The 17625-nt window shown below is 39.8% G+C and overlaps 1 protein-coding gene across 6 annotated transcripts in view; it reads right to left on the reverse strand.

Moving 5' to 3' along the window:
- Positions 1-17625, reverse strand: part of DYM (dymeclin) — a 198948-nt gene that overhangs the window by 148355 nt on the left and 32968 nt on the right. The gene's annotated exons all lie outside the window — the stretch shown is intronic.

Here is a 17625-nt window from a genome sequence, read left to right on the forward strand (position 1 = left end):
TCCCTTCCCTTCCCTTCCCTTCCCTTCCCTTCCCTTCCCTTCTTTCCTCTCTTTAATCCACTCCCCTCTTTCTCTTCCCTTTCACTCTACTTTTTATCCAAAATCCACCACCATGTGCTCACACTAGAAGAACAGGGACTAACACACCAATTTCCATGCCAAGTGTGTAATTCATTAGGAAAGCTTCCTGAACTTCTGTAGACTCTCTGACTTTTGTCATTCCTTCTGACCCCAAACATCTGGGTCCTCCCTTCCCCTAAAGCATCAGACATCACAGGCCCAACAGGAAGCTGCCTTTGGAGCAACAGCCTTCAAATGAAGGATCAGGATAAATTCAGGGGGAATTTTTTAAGAAATGCAGCATTTTTATATTGTCCCATAAGACTCAACACCCACATTAAGCCTGAAATTTTCACACCTATGAGTCCTCACCACAGATACAACTGCAGGTAAGCCAAACTTCTCCTGCTCATGTTTAAGTAATTAAAAGAAGCATCAGCAGTTGCAGAAACACCTGACTCCACATTAAGGAATATTCTAAAGTAGTTATAGCAGCAAAAGCTCCAGTTCTAACTCAAACATCTAAAATCAGCATGAATTTGGGTAAACATGCCTTACGCATTCAAATGGCATCTATGGACTTTCTTAACTAGTTATTAATTATCATCTGAAACAAGCCCAAAAGAAAAAACAAAACAAAACAAGATACTGCCTAATTAATATACTTTTAAGCAAGCACAGCATCAATTTGTTTGAGGAAAGCATGAATTAAAGAACTCCAAAATACATCCGGAACAAATTGGAAAAAGAAAATGTTTAATATACCACTATTCCATTCCAAGCTTTTATTTCCTCCCACACCTCTCACACAGACATAAGAGTTTAATGATAAAGACAGCCCCCCCCCTCCATGACTGCAATTGATGGATAGTGGACCACTTTTAATTCTAGTTGAAAGAATTTGGCACTCTATCCTATTATAACCAGACAGAACTATACGTTTTAATTTGTATAGTCATTACTTCTTTTCCAAGCATGCCTCCTAAGGCAGAAAAAGTGACAAGACAAAGGGATTGATTTGTACATAAGGTGAAATGATTATTTAGTACTTATTTTCCATCTTTAGTAATTGCATTGTGCTTGCCTCAAGTATGTGCCAAACCACAGTAAAAATCTAATTTAAAATTAATTAACTGGAGATCTCTACATACATGCCGAAGCTAACTTCTACAAAGTTTCTAACCCTTAAAAATTGTCTTCTGCAATTTGCAAATATGCCAATTCTTGACATACCAACAGGATGCTGGAATGACTTAAAAAATTACTCCAAATATTTGAGCATGCCATCAGTTTCAGCAGACTGGTGGTGGCTGTGGTGGGGAGAGAGAGTGAAAAACACAGAAGGGAAAAAAAGATGCTATGAAAAAGACAGGAAGAGAAACACTGTAAGAGTGATTGAGAACACATTATTTTCCAATACACAAACTGCAAAAGCTCATAAGGTTATTTTTTCTTCTTCCAGTGAAAATATTAAGAAGCCAAATGGCAAAGATAAACGTTTTCTATTTAGCAAGGACAAAAATTCCCCAAGTAGCTACAGATTATATGACAAATCATTAGCCTGACTAGACAAGCTACACAGGATTACATTTAAAACATTTTAGTTGACTACTCAGGAAAATAATGATTAAATTTTACTGCCTATACATTGTTCAAAGTAAGTTTACCTTCTGTTCTAAAAAACATTTATAAGTCAACTGAGTGCACCAAGGGAACAGGAAAACCATGGAGGAAGAGACAAGAGTAATAGGTAACTACTTATTTTCTTCCTATCACTCGATGCACTGAGACAGCAAACTTCCATAGTCCCAGGAGAGCCCATATTAAACATAATGTATTTTCTATTCATAAAGCAGCACCAGCATAAATGGCAAACACAGCCAGACCAGCCACACACAATAGGTTTCCCTGCATTTGTTCATTTTAATGCTGCAATTAAATCACTCGGCTCTACCAAGTGCTGTCACCAGGACTTTGTTTTGTGACTGCTACAGCAGTTTAAAATTGTTTGTTTGGGAAACAGTACAACTTTTGCAAAGCTTCAGAATGTTTTCAAACTCAGGATAGGGAAGGCAAATATATCTCAGAAAAGGAAAAATTTATATAAATCTTCATTAATAAGCAATTTGAACCAATACAGCAATTACACAAAAAAATGCACTGACAGCAGCCACAGCATGTTAAAAGGTTGTAGAAAAATTAAACAGAACATTGGGCAAGAATAGGAACGTGGCTAATGAGCACATTTTCCATCTAGGCTAAGACTATTTCAGGACAACTCTCTTAATTGCAAAAATGTAAAATGCTGCACTTCCAATTGCATAAAGCCTTTACATAACAAGCAGTTCTCTAACCTAGATTACATGTGATTCCTGTCCAAAAACAACAGTGACAACAATCAGAGACTCTATAGCTTCTGTCCATCTCCCAGGCTGCTTGCACCGAGAAACAACAAACACCACCTCGAGGGTGATGTTGCGCAGCAAATCCCAAATTTAACTTTTTACAGAAAAGACAGCACACAAAATCCCCGAACTGAAAAATGGGAGAGGAAGTCAAGGAGGGGAAAAAAGCCTGAAACCACTACAGATTTCTCCATAGCGAAGTCAGATTATCTTTAAGCATGTCGGCAAACTTCACTCGATGATCATCAAACTATTACTGAAATTGGCTGAAACAGCAGACCTGCCACTAGAACTTGTGTGCAGATCTTATATTTGATTTTAGGAGCACATGCTCCAGATGCTGTTTGAGAGAAACCTTGGAAGACCAATACTGCTTCTGGAAATGCCAATGGAACACCTTGCCACCTCTCACTTCTTGGTCCCAAGACAATTTAAAGAGGTTGACTAGAAGTCATCTCAAAAGCTTTCTCATCACAGTCATCTGATTCATTTCACAAAATTTTTGGCAACAGGAAAGTTTATGGAGAATCTCAAGTAAGGTCAGACTCAGTAGCCGTGAAGTCCCCTGTTTAGTCAAGAAAAGGAATGTGTCTGTTTGGTACAGTCCTAGACTTGCTGTACTCTTTTAAGGATTCTGCTTCATCAGGTGGGCTTTTTAACTTAAAAAAACTACTCCAGATTTCACAGATCATCAAATCACTATGGTTGGAAAGATTTCTAAGGTCAAGTCCAACCATAAATTTGTTGCTGTTCATTTTTCTCAAGACTAAATGATTGGATCATTGAGGAAACTTACAAAAAAGTTATTTTCCCGCATGGAGACACAGACAGAATCACAGAATGGTTTGAGCTGGAAGAGACCTTCAGGATCACCCAGTTCCATCCTGCCACGGGCAGGGACAACTGTCATGAGCCTAGATTGTTCCAAGCCCTGTCCAACTTGGTTTTGGACACTTCTGGGGAGGGCTGCCACATACTCATACTCAGAGTGGCTCACCATGAAGACCAGCCATTCTGCTTCTCTTCCCAGAAAGTTAAGAGTTTTTGAAGACATAACTTATTTCCAAGATCCATAATTTCCACCAAATTAGATCCCTCAGTGAAGACAGAACTTTGTGGTAAGTCTGGACTAGTGTCTGAAAAGCTCTGAGGTCAGGCACACATATTTTGACAGAATGCTGTGTGTCCATGTCTTGCTCTCCATACGTGATGTGGAAAAGCAGCACTCAGTTCAGCAAGACAAGCAGTGGCTTTGCTTCATTCCCAGTGCCCAAAGGTCTCTTGGGCCAACATGCCTACACAACTACAACCATGTACTAATATCAAGAAGTCCAAAATCATTGTTCAAGACACTTGAAATTTCGATTTATCTGACTTTGAGACCACAGGCCAATCAATTACTAGGAAGGGGAACTTTTATTTTTACCTTTTCCTCCAGGACATTGCAGGTGATAAGACTTGTGGGCATCTATTCCACTTCCACTGATCAGCTGTTTGTAATGGATGTCTGGGAACAAACCCTCCTGCTAGAATTTATTACTTACATCCTAGTATGCATGCATACTAGGACATAAGGCTTCCAGGAAAATCGTCTGGATGAAGAGAATACATGTGTTTTTAGCAGTGTACTTACAGATTTACAACTACTTTTTCTCCAAGGAGAGCCTCTCCAAACCAAAGGAATCTTTAATCCATTACACAGTATAGGTGGTGTTTCTGGTTAGATACATGCAATTATACATATAATTTTTGGACTAGTCACTAGGTCTCAGAAGTATGATGTCAAATTCTGTCAATCAGAGCTGTCACAGGCATTCAAGCTGCTGTGCCTGACTGCACCACCACCAAGATCATAAACAGTTTACTAATATACCCTAGCAAGTACTCTTTATGCAATTTATTGTAAAACTCATTACACTCTTAAAATTAACAATTATTATTTTATTTTCCAGACATGTTTTATAGCAGTTGTTCTTTTATAATTTCAGAGGTTCTAAAATGTAAGTTTCCTGTATAGGTAATTTCTCATTAATATCATCCTATCTGGCTTGCCTGGGCACTACAGAAATCCATGGTAATTCCAAACATTATATTTCAAAAATAATTCACTTCTCTGCTGAGTAAAACTGTTTTCTTTTGACTTATTTTGTTGTTCTTGCCACACTTTTCTGTGAAACAACACAACACAAAAGACTCAAGTGTTTGTTGCTAACCACAGAAATGAAAGTTCTTCATAATGTCATTTAAATAACTAGATATAAAGAAATTCTAAAATTACATATTAAGGTTTTAGTTCTTTCATCTGAAAGACGTCATGTATTTCCTCAGGATTGGAAGTGGTTGGGGACATTTTATTTCAACACCCCCACCAGACATCAATGTGCTCTGCGTTTGCTGCACCACATGACATACCTGGTTTGCATCTGGAATGTTGCACCAAAGTTTCTCCTTCAAATGGTTAAATATGTTAATTATGCCCTTCTTCTAACTGTGGTTTTCTGATTGCTTTCAGCATAAACTGTGTAAAAAACCTAACACAGTTCAACCAGTATTCTATAAAAAATTAAACGCTCCTCTGTTTCCTCCACCACTATGAATTCAGAGCATGATCAAGAAGTGTCCCTTCTTTCCCTGGAGCACTTCGCACCACTGCTAAAACTGGCAGGTTGAAAGTTCAGGGTCTCATCTGAAGATTTCCTCTGAAGTTACTGGGATTCTGCACAAGCACACAACGTCTCTGTGCATAACCAGACCCCAGAACCTCACACTGCAAAGCTATAAATACACATCCTTTGCCACGTAGAGGAACATGAACACTTTTATACCACACAATCTGCTATCATCATCTCCAAAATAATTCTTTACTTCGGAAGAAATTATGGCCTGTGAGGGTGCTGAGGGCACAGGGTGCCCAGAGCAGCTGCTGCTGTCCCTGGATCCCTGGAAGTGTCCCAGACCAGGCTGGACAGGGCTTGGAGGAGCCTGGGACAGTGGAAGGTGTCCCTGCCCATGGCAGGGACATGGCACTTTAAGGTCCCTTACAACACAAACTACTCTGTGATTCTGTGATTTTATGATTCATGGCAGTCCTGGGGGCTTGCTCTGTTTCCCAAGAATGGTACAGAATCTGATATGTTTACACAAAACCTTCAGAAGTATTCAGAGAGTAGCACAAGACCAGCTTATGCACTTAGAAAAAATGACTTTTTAGACATGCAGCCCCTAGTAAGATCTGTGTTTAAGAGCTTTGCCAGTCCAAAAGAAGTTTGCAAGCCTGATAACTGCAATACAGGATCTTCCTTGAGAACACAAAGAAAAAGAACAACAAAGATGGTTTTCAACAAATTATTCACTTCTCTCTTATTCTACTGGCTCACCTTCTCTCCATTTTTTTTTTGAATCTCACTACACAAAGCATTGTATTCAGGCAGATATTACATGGGTGGTACAGCAAGAACTAGTTATGTAAGAGCTATTTCTTGCCTCCAAAGTCCTAGGTCATTTAAGCCCTAATTCAGATCTGCTGAAAACTAGTTTGTTCTAAAGGCTTAAATGAATCTATAAATCCACCTTTCCCCAAACGTTCAAACCCAGCTGTATGACAGACATCACAGAATGGTTTGGGTTGGAAGGGACCATGAAGACCAGCTCAGGCCACCCTCCTGACATGCTTTGTGTGAATTAAGACCAACAGGAAAGTGAAAACTCTCAGTTCAGGCTGAGAGTATAGGTCTATGTATTTATCAGCAACAGAGTCTCACACTGTGGAATAAAAATCCAAAATATTAGCTGGAATGCTATGAAATTCAGTCTTTTAACAATTACAAGGAATCATTCCAGAGTCAGACTCATTCTGAAATTTTTCATTTAGACAGAAAATATTATCCTGTTCCTGACCACAATTCTCTTATGAAACCTAGTTTTAAATTTATTACCTACCCAATTCAGCACAAGAGTGACAAGGTCTCAACTCTGTCATTATGAATATCCACAAAAGGAATACAGGGTTTGGATCCCAGCCAAGGAAAATCTGTCCATTGTACTGCAGCATTTCTACCAGTAATAGTCTACCTCAAACCTCACAAAATGCTAAAAAATCAAGGGGGAAAGAAAGCACTGTTTGGCACAAATACTGGACAAAATACTATCTAGAAAGGTCAAATATGTAAGCATTTACTTAATATGCTAAATAAAAATAATTTGTGAGAGCCTATCAGACCAACTTGCTCTCCACTTGGCATAAGCAAGCCCCAAACAATAGCCTAACAAAGGAAGTTTTTCACATTAACTCTTGGATACACATCACATCAGAAATGGGTTTGCATCACAACAGCCATTTACATGTAAGCAACAGGCTTCATGTCAGCCAGCCAAGTCATACCTGGGTTAGAGATGGAAGTCATCCTCCCACCTACAGCTGCTCCACCTTCCCAGCTCCACACATCCCCATTTTTTGTCTTACAGGACAGAAACAAAGATGGAAAGGACCAGGAGACAATATGGGACATTTGGGCAACAAGGGATTTGCTTCTGTGCCTGCCCCTCAGCTCTCATCTATCTAGTCCTTTCCTTTACTTCACACAGCACTTAAGTTTACGGTACTTAGTTTTATTAAACTCCAATATTTGCTGAAAGATAAAATTAATAAAGTTGCATTCCAGCTACAGTGCTGGTAACATTTCTTCCCTTTGCTCTAGCCCTTCACCCAGTCAGCCTGCACAAAAGCAGCGTGTCACTTCAGCCTGAGCCACATCCCCTCATCTGTGACAGCCACCACCACCCAGACACCAACTGACACAGCTTCACAACAGCACAGCTCTGGGCTTCATGTATATTCAAAATCCAAATAAAAATCTAACTGCTTAGAAGCAAGCAAAAATTCACACTTTCCTGTAAGGATGCTAATTGAATTTCCATGTAATGCAGAAATTTATGTTTCAATAATGAAAATCCATTCTTTTCAACCAGGATGTCTATTCCTAGGTGCCACATTCTTTTCTTGTTAATAGTATTTTTCTTTCCCCAAAGTGAGTCACTCTGGAAAATGCCATTCGCTTAAAAGAGAAAAATTGACAAACAACCCCAACTGTCACAAAAATGAATGTTCATGCTCAGTGCTACAACTACCACATACCAGTAACTTAAACCTCAATCACAAAAGTACCAAATTACTCAACAATAGTAACTGGCCTCAGGACAAGGAAATAAAACTTAAATCTGCAACTGTGAAAATAGTTTCTACTAATACACTGCTAAGCACATGATCTGTTTGGCTTTGCTCTGCTTTGGCTGGGAAGTCTTTCGCAGAAAGACGGAAAAAGTTTTTGATGGCTTATTCAAAAGGAAAAATAGCCATTTATCAGGTTATGTAAAAATCTCATACTTGTATTGGAAACTACAGTTTGGCAGAACACATTCAATTACCACTGGGTCTTCTAGAACATTAGGTAAAAAATAACGATGGTATAATCGCATTAAGGGTTTGTCTTTGTTGGTTTAAGACAAAGATTTTAGTCAAAGGCCTCATTAAATCTTAGATAATTCTGTGCAGAGCTTAGCTCCTCTGTGGGTCTACAAAAACAAGGAACTACAACCATAATCCATAGAAATAAAAGAAAGATGGAAAGACTTCCAAGTTTTTTATGCTTAAAAGTAGAGGAACATTTTTCCCCTCTTGAACAAAAATTATTCATTAGAATCTAATTATCATTAGCTGTGAAAATGAAATTATTTGTGAAATCAACCCTCAAAATCAGACTCACACACTTCAGTCCATATATGCAATACTGCAAGTTTGTGCTCTTAAGAACACACTCAACAAGGCTCACGAAAACGTACTCTGAGCCACATCCAGGTGATGTGTGCTACAATCTCCAGTGAGGTTGTAGCACCTCAAAATTACAAAATTAATTATAGCCAAGACTTTCACAGTATTTCCTCTTAGCACAGAATGGTTTGGGTTGGAAAAGACCTTAAAGCTCCTCTTGTTTCAGCCCTTTGCCGTGGGCAGGGACCAAGCTGCTCCACTAGACCAAGTTGCTCCAAGCCCTGTCCAGCCTGGCCTTGAACATTTCCAGGGATGGGACTTCTCTTATCCTTCAAAATATTTTTGTCTAACATTCTACAAATTCAATGTATTCTTTGCATACCAACCACAATAAAAAAATGCAAATAACCAATTTAAAACAAGGTTGCTTAGGAAAATAAAAGCACAGTTTTATGATCTTTTGAGTTTTATGATTTTATGAGTCAAGGAAAGCTTCTGTGCAGATCTGCAAGACTGCAATTTTGAAGTGCAAATATATGCAGAAATGCACACAGATATTTTCACTACAGATTAAAGAGATTCAAGTATCCATCTGATTCTGGGTTTTGGTGCTCTTCGAAGTTTTGCTTCCACAACACCTTTGGTTTTCCTTCATTCCCCTCAGAGATCCAGCAAAACCTACCACAGTCATCTCCTAAAAGCACAGTATTCCTTCACACCATGCACATTCAAAAGCCAGAACAACAATTTCTACCTGCATTAATGACTTGTTTATGGAGGCAGTTAATTACCCATCTCCTGGACAGGTGCTTAGCACTGGTAAGAGAGGTACCACTTTCTGCAGGGAATATTCTTGTCTCCTAAGTATTATTACTAAATCAGAGTTCACCTGCAGGCTCCTTAAGTAAGCATTATATTTAATTTATATATCTTTATATTTAAGCACTGTAGTTGAGTAGACTGACATCACAAATTAAGGCTTCTCCCCTGAAAAAAATATTGAAAGGCAAATAAAACTGTTTCAGAACTTAAACTAATTTGATCATGACACAGAACTTCCACATCTAAAATGTGCTTCTCCTATCATGAGTCCATTCCATGCTGAACATATTTCATAAACTTCTCTTTCACCTTTTACATGTCAAAAAGTCTACCAGACTTCAGGAGTTATTTAGTGAATGGGTTAAAATACAGATTTTCCTTGCAGATGCACTAAAAAAAACCTATCGTCATTTATTTCAGGGAAGGAGCAGAAGGTAAAGGTGAAAGAGAACAGGGAACTAAACAGAAAGCGCAGACACCCTTTCCTCTACCCTTGTTTTACCTGTAATGTATGAATAATAAAATAGATTAAAGAAAAATGCAAAATAACATGACAACTTCACAGAACTGGTACTCCAGTAGCCTACTGGAGAAAACAGAACCCCTAGAAAATTGAGCTAGCTAAAATCAGTATTTCCAGACAGGAAGTGCACAGCATTGCCTTTTCATTCCTTTAGTCTTTACACACACAACCAATCAAAAAAACCACAAAATTTAACTATTAAAAAGGAGTTTCACACGCCAGGCAATGTAACTCCCCTGCTCTGCTGAACATGGACAATGGTTAAAATTAGTGATCTGATGTCTGAATACTCCCACTCCAAAATATGGCACAGACATCTGGCAGGACAATGAAAGGGAAACAGTTAATGTGTTATTCAGTAACATGTAATTTATTAACAAAAGCAGCTTCGGATGGATTTAATCCATGAGCAGACCTGAAAAACAGTTTTTAAAAAGAACAATAGAAAGCCAAAGAATTTATTGTGCTTTATCAATGCTCTTCATCCTGACTTGCAATGCAGCTCAGTTTCTCCTATCCATGCACCTTCCAATCTGTCCAGGGCACCTGTCAATTATCAGACATCAAATTTAAACTTTCCATAACATGTCATCAGTGCATCTGGAACCAAACAGATTACCCTTCTTCCTGACCTATCCAACCATTTTCAGGAGAAATCGTGCAGCTAAACAATGTAGCCTGAGCACTTTAGTGCAGGTATTTTCAAAATCACAAAGAATAAATCCCTTATGGAGCTGTAAGTTGTAGGTGTTATTTTAACATCCAATATTAACGCAAAAAACCCTAATCTTTTGAGTCATTAACACTACAAAGTCTGCATCTGTCATCCAGAAGGAGTACCATCACAAACTTCAAGATCAAAAAACCCTGGAATGGTTTGTGTTGAAAAGGAAAAGCTTAAAGCTCATCCTGTCCCACTCCCTACCATGGGCAGGGACACCCCCCACTGTCCCAGGTGGCTCCAAGCCCCATCCAACCTGGCCTTGGACACTTCCAGGGATCCAGGGACAGCCACAGCTGCTCTGCGCACCCTGGGCCAGGGCCTGCCCACCCTCCCAGCCAGCAATTCCTAATTCCCAATAGCCCAAAGTCTGTCCCTGCCCTCTGGCCCTGGGAAACCATTGCCTGGCTGCTGTCCCTGCATGCCTTGTCCCCAGTGGCTGTGCAGCTCTCCTGGAGCCCCTGGAGGCCCTGGCAGGGGCTCTGAGGTGGGCTGCAGCAGCTCCAGCTCCTTGTGCTGTTGGAGCCAGGGCTGGGGCAGCTCTGCAGGTGGGCTCTCACCTGAGCCCAGTATCTGTTAACACTGTACAAGAAGCGCAGCAGCCCACAGGAAGAAGGTACCGAACCTTTAACTCACAGATTTTGGACTGTTTCTTAGACAGCATGGATGGTCAAGCATCTTTATCATTTGAAATGTGCTCAAAAACGAACTTGAAAAATACTTTTTAAAGCCTTTTCATATTTATTGCTAAAATAACGATTAGGTAGGAAACGAACATTCTTGTTGATACTCAATTATAAGGTAAAGAGCTATGGATTTCTTACCATCCACTAGATAAAATTTATACGACTTTGAGCAGCAAAAGCAGTTATGTTTGACTTTTTCTTAAGTTCATTTTTTTACATAGCTGATTATTGACATTCTTTAATTATAAATATTGTCTATCTCAATTTCCAGTCCCATAATTTTCTAGAGCAAAGAAGAATTTGGAAAGCAAGAAATACCTCCTTTTCAGCCATATAAAATTCTTTTTTTTCTAGACCTAATCGTTGCAAAATATCAACTTTTAAAACTTTGTTACAATACATCAGCTTGCTTCTTGGTTTCCTTTAACAAGCAATTTCCCCTAAAGAATTAAAGAAAAATCATTTTTTAGCCAATAGGTTTTCTCTTCTCTTTTATAATGGGTTATTTGAAGCTGGTCAGGTTTTGGAATATCAGGATAAATGTCAGGGAGATAAATCACCAACACACCTCGTGAAACTTGCTGCTGCACTCTCAGTAAACAAGCTGAAGCATATGGTTACAATTAGGGTTTGTATGACCACAGAAATCAGAAGCTGCAGTCATGAACCACAGCCTCGCTGTGCTCTGCACTGATGGTCCCTGCTCCAAACAGCTGACAGGCTACAGAAAGCTACAGCACAGCTCCCTGCACAACACAAGCCTGAGCAGTGCCAGGAAGACATCACAGAAAAGAGGTTTTACAGACTTTAAAAACACATAAGCCTCCATAATGTTAAGTATGAAAAATGTTGTCACTGTCACAAGGGTGGAGTGATGGTAGTCAAGGGTCCCCAAGAGCACCAGCTTGTCCAAAAATAAAAGAAAAATGTACAGTTTCGCAGAATGGGTAAATCTCAGAACAGGTAAAGGGGGAAGGGACCACAGTGGATCATCTGGTCCCAGCTCCCTTCTGCAGCAAGGTCATCCCAAAGTAATGGCACAGGATTGTGTTCAGATGGTCTGGAATATCCCCAGTAAAGGAGACTCCACACTCTCTCAGGTCTGTTTCAGTGCTCAGCTACTGCACAGGGAAGTTCTTCCTCATGTCCAGGTGGATCTTCCTGGGCATCAGTTCCTCTGGTGCCATTGCTGGGTCCCACAAAGAGTCTGATCCCTGCTCTGACACCTGCCTACTGATAGAGATAAGTCTCCTCAGAGTCAATCAAAGATTTCTCAGAACCATCAAGCCCAGGAAATGACAGCATAAATTGCTATTCTGGGAAAGCATGCTTTGCTGTCACTACTGTCAGTGTATGTGCAAAGAGCAGAGCTCACAGAGCAAAGTCCATGCTACCTGTAAAGCTAGTTCTGACCAATAGTGGTTTACTATCAAAATAATGTTGGTGAAGCTAACAGGACTGATTGAGAATTTCATGGACTCTCAGGATGGTCTGAGTTGAAATGGGACCTTAAAAACCATCTCATTCCAAACCCCCACCTGCCACAGGCAGGGACATCTTTTACTATCCCAAGCTGCTCTAAGCCCTGTCCAGCCTGGCCTTGGGCACTTCCAGGGATTCAGGGGCAGCCACAGCTGCTCTGGGCACCCTGGGCCAGGGCCTGCCCACTCTCCCAGCCACCAATTCCTTCCCAATATCCCAAAATCTGTCCCTGCCCTCTGGCAGTGGGAAGCCATTCCCTGTGTCCTGCCCCTCCTTGCCTTGTCCCAAATTCCTTTCCAGCTCTCCTGGAGCCCCTTGAAGGCCTGGCAGGGGCTCTGAGCTCTCCTTGGACCCTTCTCTTGTGCAGGTGAACAGCCCCAGCTGCAGAGGCTCTCCAGCCCTTGGAACATCATTATTTCTTAATTATACAACAATTGTTCTGGTTTCAGATCCTCGTCATTCAAAGTCCCAAGAGCTTGGTGGAGCTGGGGACAAATGCCACCAGAAGAGCTATTGCTGTAAAATCATTCTATACTCTCACATTTGTCAAGTACACAAAGATAAATTACATTACAAGAAACAGAACATACATGGCATAGTGTACATCAAAGAAGTCTCTGAGAGCTTGATAGTGAGTACATCTCTGGTCTGCAGAGATACTTATCAGACACAATATATTTCTGTACCAATGTGATTAAGGCAGAAGGTGAGTTTTTGTCATAAAAACTTGAAAACTCTCAAAGACAACACTAAGGCATTGGTCAGGCAGCAGCAACCCAATTTCAAACCAGCTTCTGTGGTCCTTGTAGCACCCAAGCACAGATTTTGGGCAGGACAAAGCTGCTCTGGCACCAGTTTGCTGTGCAGCTCTTGCAGACTGCCCCTGCCATAGCTACACCAGAACACTCAACTATTTATTCTCAAAGTACCTGTGCTTGAACTGCAGCCACACACTTTGCTCTGTGTCAGGCACATTGTCACGGGAACTAACTGAAAGATTAAAGACCTGGAAACTTCCTCAATCTTCCTATTCAGACAGGGGAAAATATCATAGTTACAGCATCAAGAGGATAACACTTACAGACTGTAAGCAAGAAGGAAAACGAACAGACAGAACTGGAAAAGAAAGCTCAAACGTACATTTCCATTGTGGTGGGCATGAACAGGCAATTAAGCATTGACTAAGCACCAGAGATAGACACCAGATCTGTGACACACACAAAAAGGATCTGGAAGGTAGAAGCAAGCAGAGTGAAGCATTTGCTAGCAGAAGCAAAGGTTGGTGAAATCATAAGAATAAGAAATAACAGACACACTGTTAGTATCTTTTTGTGTCTCTCTACTTTGATATATTTTTTATGTAGATATTACAAATCAGGATAATCAAAATTGAAGAGGAAAAAGACAGTAACATAAAACACTAAATATTAATAAACAGTTTTCTTGTAAAATTAAAAAATGACCATTCAAATGCTTCTGTTAACCAGAAAGTAGCACACAAAAAAAAATACAGTAAGCTATAGTGTATATAAATCACAGATGTACCACAGAGGTCTGATACCTTCAGGTATCCTAATGCTGAACAGTATAGTGCAGAGTACAGCATATACTTGCCTGATATAACGTCATTATTGGCCAGGAATATTTCTCTAGTTCCAACCAAAAAGTATACAGACATGAGAAAACAAGCCATCACTGATCACTACACACTGAATTCTGCAATTTCTATTAATGCTACAACAGTGCATTTGTGTGGCAGATTAGTTATGATGATGACTTGGGTGATTAATGAAGCTGAATCCGGTTACTGACTCGGCTTGAGTTCCTTACAGATACAGCATTGTACCCCTCACATCTATAAACACCCTAACAGCACAAACCGAGTCAATTAGATCCCACTGTTGCAGTAACTCCTTACTTCTGCCAGATGCATTACTGTCTGGAGTTGTTTTTAATAGCAAAGTACAAACTGGATCAACTATTTCAAAGGAAACCATCTAAATTGACTTATTTTTCAACAGTCTTGAGTAGCACTATCATTTCCCTGTCTTAGCACATCATCTGCTTGGCAGTTCCTCACTCTAACAAGGATTCTATTTTGCAAGCAATAAAATGACTAATTTAAAAAAATATTGCTTTTCCACAAAAAGTTGTCTCAACTTAGTTGACTGTAGACTATGAATTGGCAAATGTTAACAAATCTCAACAAAAAAGAAGAGGGAACTTAGAGCCAACAAAAAAACTTGGGTTTGAGGGTAAGTTGGTTCAATGTGCTTTGTGAACCAAGAATAATTAATTTCTGGTTTCCAATAAATGAGTTTCTAATATCTAAATTCTACTGCCATGCATATTAATGTCATTTATGCTTCACAACACTGCCCCAGATCTAGCAGCACTTTACAATTACTGTGCACACCTACTGAAAGACCACAAAGACAAAGCAAAGTTGACTCAGTAGAGAAAAATCTCCTTTATGAAGTCACAAAAATAAATACCATTATTTTTCCCCTCCTTCCAAAACCACCATTGTTTCTTTAATTACTGGAGCATAACAGAATTGGCAGGACAATCCAATCCAGGTATTTTATATCCAGGATAGAAAAAGGTCCTTGCACAGAGGTAACCTGGATCCAGCCAGAGGCCAAACCCAGAAGTAATTGCTGTGAGGATGTTGGTTGTGTGGTTTCAGAGTTAAGGAAGCTCATGAGAGGAAGAAAAACAGGCTACGAAGGATGAGAAGCAGGAGAAGGTTAACTGTGGGAAAGGGTAAAATTCTGCTCATATCGTGTATAATTATCACTCCTGCTGAATCACAAGGAAGGAAAAGGAGGGTGGATCTAAAATACAGTGCTTGTAAGAGTTTGTTGATCTGCTGCAATGCAAGTGACTACAAAATAGGAGTAACATTATACATGATAATTTAGATGACTGTGGTATCAAGTAAAATTATTAACAAGTATAATAATTATTTTAGGCCTCAAAATGTCATACTAAAAATACTTTTTTTAAACCAGGCTCCTATCTCCTTTCATCCTAAGTAGATTGTATTTAGACTATTTCAGTAAACTTACTTTAAGCATTATGTGGTATTTAAAAGGCACTGAACAACACAGAAGTGAGTTTTCAATTCTTCCATTCTTTCAATTTCTATCATGTAAAGATTATAAAACACACAAAAGTAATACAATACAGAAATCACATAAAAGTTTTCCACAGCTGCTCATTGCTCAAAATTGCCTTTTGTTCCCTAACAGACGATCACCTCGTGTTGCTGCATCTTCATTTGTGCTGTGCTCTACCCGCGTACCTGAGGCTACATGAACCAAAGTATTGATTTGTAAGAGTTAATTCAGAGATAAGACAGGCAAATATGCCATTTACTCTACAATCCTACTGTGCCCACGTTTCATCTACAGTCCAACATCATATATAGGCAAATAATTTTTTAAAAATCTCGAGCAACTGTCTGGGCATGGATAGAAAAAACATTTCTGTTTTTTAACAGGATGTGGTACTCCTTTTTTCCCTTTTCCCAGGCAGGAAATTAGAAAGCTCTTTAAAAAGACTCCTCTTCTTAAAGCTTTAAATGAAGACACTTAATTTGCTGGGCTAAGAGATGGCACTTCAGGTACTCATGAAAGAAGCAAGAAAACAAGTGTAGGCGTATGCCAAGGTAGTTGCTAAGGGAATGGTTCAAGAGGAGTGAAGGAGGTGGGAGTGTAGGAAGAGACAAGAACAGATGTAGGCTGAAATCTTAAGAGTTTGCATTAAGAAATGGAAACTTAATATACAACGGGTAAAAAGTCACAGGGGATATCATGTAAGAAGTGTTACAGAGGGAGGCTCAAGTGGTGGCAATATGGACGCATTTACAAATCAGTCAAGTAGCCAGAAGAGGAGAAGAAGTGTTTTGCCTGTGGCAGCATTGAGACAGAAAGACACTAGAGAGATCAGAACTAATAATAACATAAATAACAGCAATTACTCAGGTAATACTATGTACCAAAATACGCAGCAGAAACTGAAAAACTACAATCTAGATACTGAAAACTGCTTCAGAAAAACATGTTAAGGGCAATTTCTCCTTGCAATTGAAACGAAGAAAAAGAATATACCTGATGGGACTCTCGAATAAAGCACTGCAAGGAACAATTTAATTAATCTGGCGTGCGTGTAAGTGAATCGCAAAGCAAGCCACTACTTTGTGCTGGGTTTAGGTTAGGGACACAAGCCAGGCGCGGCCCCGGAGGGTGTAGCCCGGAGCGCAGACGGAGCTGAGCACAGCAGCCGTGCGCTTTTACTGCCGCCCTGAGGAGGGACGCGGGCACTGCCTCCGACTGCAAGTTCTGGCAGACCCCTTGCGGCCTGAACTTTAATATTCCCTCAGGAGGCTGCCAGTGAATTGATTTCACAAAAGAGCTAAATAAATAGTATCGGTTTTAAGAGCAACTGACTTGCAAAGTGTTCTCTAGTTTATCGGGGAAAAAGAAAATAATATCTACCTTTGCTGTTTGCACTGTATTATGTTTTATTCTCATTCAGTGGAAAAGAAAAAACCTCCAGGACAGATTTTTATATACCAGTAAAACACATCTGGTGTGGGGAAGGGAGCAGCCACCAACCAAAACAGAGTGTATACTATAACAAAAAAGAGAAACCTTCTTCTGAACAACAAATGGCATCAAGTCTTTGCTGTTCTTCAGGCAGCATTTCTCTACAGCAAACAGTCTGGGAAAGGTCAGAATCTAGTCATACTTATCAGGAAAAAACATTAGTCAATTAATGGGAAAGGCACAATATGTTACAAAAATTCCTATCTAGGCTGCTCCCTTACATCAAAGAGCCCTCCTAGGAGGGACCCCTTGGGACCACCTAGCCCAACCTTTTGCTCAAGCAGAGCCACAGAGCAGGTCACCAGATGCACAGAGTAATTGTAAAGAATAAAATGTGCACATGAAACTATTTCTTGCAACACTTTAAGTAACTTGAAGTATGTGATTCATCAAATAGGGCACTGCTTGGTTGGTTGAGGGTTTTTTAATGTGTCAGTAAAAAAAAAACCTGGGGCTAGGTGATACTTTTACCATCTGCTGTCCTGCAGGTATAATTGCTTCAGATTCTAACACATCTCAAGATGGGCCATGCAGGCCTGCAGAAAG

This window comes from Geospiza fortis, unplaced genomic scaffold (genome assembly GCF_000277835.1).
Source record: "Geospiza fortis unplaced genomic scaffold, GeoFor_1.0 scaffold488, whole genome shotgun sequence".
Classification (NCBI taxonomy): domain Eukaryota; kingdom Metazoa; phylum Chordata; class Aves; order Passeriformes; family Thraupidae; genus Geospiza; species Geospiza fortis.